The sequence below is a fragment of the Etheostoma cragini genome, chromosome 7, assembly GCF_013103735.1.
Source record: "Etheostoma cragini isolate CJK2018 chromosome 7, CSU_Ecrag_1.0, whole genome shotgun sequence".
Classification (NCBI taxonomy): Eukaryota; Metazoa; Chordata; class Actinopteri; order Perciformes; family Percidae; genus Etheostoma; species Etheostoma cragini.
In genome coordinates, this window is record NC_048413.1 from 14129898 (window position 1) to 14134028 (window position 4131).

The 4131-nt window shown below is 39.9% G+C and overlaps 1 long non-coding RNA gene across 1 annotated transcript in view; it reads right to left on the reverse strand.

The window, feature by feature from the left end:
• The window catches only part of LOC117947903, a 12359-nt gene that overhangs the window by 303 nt on the left and 7925 nt on the right, over positions 1 to 4131 (reverse strand). The window contains exon 2 of the long non-coding RNA XR_004657353.1: positions 3336 to 3340. This is a non-coding gene — a long non-coding RNA (uncharacterized LOC117947903). The remainder of the gene's footprint in view (positions 1 to 3335; positions 3341 to 4131) is intronic.

Genomic DNA, 4131 nt, shown 5'->3' on the forward strand with positions numbered 1-4131 from the left:
GTATGTTGTGTTTAAATGTACAGACCGAATGAAGAACTTTAGTTTTACGGTTTAAAGCTCAAACAATTGAGACAGAGGAATTATATAATACTGTTGAGAGAAAATATGCTGTAAGTACCAAAATTAGGCAAACAAGGAGAAAAAGCACTGAGCTCTTTGATTCACATGGAGGGTGGAGAAGCAGACTATTGCTGGAAATTACTACTCTAATATTGGTAATTGGTAATATTCAAATCTGCTGCTAAACAGTCTGTGGAGGGAGAGAGAGAGAGAGAGAGAGAAAAAAATTCCCCTCTCTGGGATGAGTGTTAGAGAGACAGAGGCAAGGGGTGTCAGCATTGTGATTGATATTCAGTTGTTGACATTTAATGTGGAGCACCGAGAATGTGAGGGTGGGATGATGCCAATTTAAATAAGAGCATTACAGAATATGGAAGAGAGCGGGGAATCAGAAGAAGTAAAGGAGATTAGGGGGAGACAGAGACACCAATTCAGAGCGCTAACACACACACACACAAACACACACACACACACACACACACACACACACACACACACACACACACAAGTTTGTCTGGGTTGATTTTGAAAATGGAGACCATAAGTGTTGCCACTGTAATTAATGAGAATTGTTGTTGATGATTGTTACTGTCAGTTTGTTTTTTGTAAGCAGCTAAGAGTCTTGAAACTAGATCTGGGTCACACTGCCATAGTCTACTCATTAAACCTATTCAGCTCTCTTGCTGTGCCATCAGCTGTTTATTCAGCAATTGAGATAGTGTGGCTGTTTTCTTCTCTTGACTTCAGACGCTCCTCTCAAATTCAGACGCTCCTCACCAAGACTGAAAGACCCCTCTATTGAACTGGGAGAGGGAGAACGGTAGGGAGCTAATAGATAGATAAAGAGAGAATGAACTAACTAAGAGAGAAAAAAAGGAAGGGGGGATGCAAGGAAACTGTGTCTTAGTGCTGTTGTTTACAAACACTGTTTATTAAGTTAATGACCTCTTTTGCATAATTACAGTCACATACAGTTTGTGCTGAATCCAAAACTCAGGAGAGTTTCTGATCTAAACATAGGCTGAACCAAAGAATGTGTCTGTGTTTGTCACTGAGAGAATACACAAGTTTTATGGAGTGAAATAATTAAGGATGCAGACAGATGTGCACAGCTGAATTCATCCATGTGTGATAGGAGGTTGCGACATTGCATCGCAGCACTTTGGCTTTGTCGTGCTGCTGGTTTACCAAAGCTTACATGCACCTCCTCAAAAATGTAAAAAGGCCAACATTCCACGTAGAGACCACAAGATCTGTGATTTGTCAACTTGGGCTGCTTATGTTTTCTCCTACAGTACATGTTACCGAAGTTGGTGTTGTCATAGTTTCTAGCGGAGCAATATCATGAATCAGAGGTTTGTGTTTGGATCTCAGATAAAACCTTGTTTACATTTTTTGTTTGAAATTAGAATGCGGTTAAGGTCCAATTTATTAATTTGTACCTTTTCCTCTTCCTCATCTAACAACACACTTGAGGGAAGTGTGGATGTTATACTACAGCTCCGTATTGCACTTTTAGTCGCACAATCCAATAAAATTGGAAGAATCTGATTTCATTCCTCTTCGTGAGTTAATTTTATTCCTCTTCTTAAGTATACCCTATCCACACAATTCATTTTTACTTGTAAATATGTCATATAAGGTAACCTAAAGACACTAATGTTTTACTGTGACTTTAAAAAGTTAACTCTGAACAAGAAAGTACACATGCAGACAGGTGTACACATACACACACACACACCTTGTTGAACATATTGCACGCTTGCACCTACAAAAAAAGAGCATGCAAAATCACACACACTTGAGTACCCCTAAATGAACACTCTCATAGCTCTCCATGCAGACTAATGAATACAACACTTTAGAGTCAATGCAGATAATGAAGTCTATTTGCATAATTAAAGGGGATGAATCAAAAGGTAATTTACAGTACCCTCTTGTCCCCTGCTAAAACGTAGGCTGAGTAGGAGGAAAAGGAGGAGGGTGGGTGGTGCTGCATACACTTACGTCCTCACCCCAGGGAGCCTTTTTGAAGTTGTAAGCAAGACAGGGTTTTTAAAACAGGCATTAGTAGAAAATGAACCTTTGTACCTCAGCGTGTCAAGCTTAATATTGATGGCATCACCCTAGGAGTATTCTCTCTCTCTAGCTCTCTCTGACACACACACACACACACACACACACACACACACAGAAACTGTGGAAGTAGGGGGCGCAATTCTTCAAACGCATGAACACAAAAACAGTTCACCATATTTTCCTTCAATCAATTTTCCAACCTTTCCACCTACCTCTTTCCTCATTTCTCTCTCCATCCATCCATTTCTCCATCCATCCCCCTCCAAAGCCTCCAGTCAGCAGTCAGCTATAGAATTCCATTACAGTCTAGTGATGCAGCACTTCAAAGGAGGGAGAAATGCATGTGTGTGTAACTATGGGAGTGTGTGCATGTGCAATACAGTGTAAGTGAGAGATTCTTTTTTGCTATGTGCAGGGATCTCATCGGGCACACAGTGATGTCCCCAGCTAATATTTATCCTGCAGTGTTTGCAAACTGTTTCTTTTCTTTTTTGAAATTTTGGAATGTGCTGTAAGCAACTTGGGTTTTGCCCAATAGTGTGATATCCTGCATCTGTGTTTGTTTGTTAGCAGCAGCAGTAGGAATATCTCCATCCAAATATTTTTAAATTGTAGGTTAATTACCAATCAAATTACCAAAGATAACCGATTGCCTATACATCAGCTTCATTCTATAATAAAGCATTTGTCAGCTTTTCTTCCATGTGCTTTGTGTTTTGTTTTAGGTTATTTGGGCTCTCAAATGGGGGAGAACTGAGATCTGGCATCAGTGTGGGGAAGCAGCATCCATGCCGGAAATAGAACAAAATGAACAAGGGGACCAGGTCCCACTAGTCATTGTTTATTCAAACACTCTGTTTCGATTAGCCTTTTCTGCAGCTTATCTTTACGGTCATCTAAAAGTCATAAACATTTTGAAACTTGGGCCAATGAGAAGGTAGAGAACACTGTAATAACAAGGACAGGGTTTGACTGAAATTTTTATGGTAGCTCTCCCTCTCCCAAACTACAAATAACAAGACTTAGAAGTCTAGAGAGGTGTTAAAATTGTTATAGAATACATCTCCCTCTTTATCCTTTAACGTGCACCAGTGCTAATTGGCCAGATGTTAACTGTGAGTTAAACAACATTTGCCTCGCACTGCTTCAGACTGTGTAAGTGATTCAAACAGCCTATGAAGCAGACACATACTTACTAAAACTCCAAATTTAACTGTAGCATTCCGATATGTTGCTCACAGACGAAAGTCATTAACGGTAGTAGTAATTGCGGACAGCTGCAGACAGCGAGCTTAGAGAATACAAAACAGCACAGACAACGGCAAAAAAATCTAACTGCATCAACTGAAAAGCATAAAAAAAGCAGAGTTTTCATCTCCAATGGAATTCTTTTCTTCAATTAGATTGGTCCTGCATTTCCACTGGTAAATAATTCACAGGCAGAACCATCAACAGACAGGCATGGCGGTATAAATGATTTAGGGTGTGCGTGGGGAGGGCAGTGAGTGACGTTGGTGTGGTGTCTAACGATGGAAATAGTTTTAAGCTATGTTTCCTGTGCTTTTAAACATCCCCTGCTCCGTCTGTCATCCTGTTTCTCCCTGTGATGGACTAAATGAGGTAGATGAGGTTCTCTTCCCATGTTTTCCAAAATGTAAATGGCAGAACTCAGCTTCAATGCATGTCAACTAAAAAGAGCAGAAAACAGGTTGTCAAAAACAGCTGCATCGTGACTTGTACATCTGTTTTCTTTACATTTTCACAGACCTTATGTCAGAAGCACCTTTGTTGTACAGTGGTGTGAAAAAGTGTTTGCCCCCTTCCTCATTTCCTGTTCCTTTGCATGTTTGTCACACTTAAGTGTTTCGGAACATCAAACCAATTTACAATAGTCAAGGACAACACAAGTAAACGCAAAATGCAATTTGTAAATATAGGTGTTTATTATTAAAGGTGAAAAAAAATCCAAACCATCATGGCCCTGTGTGAAAA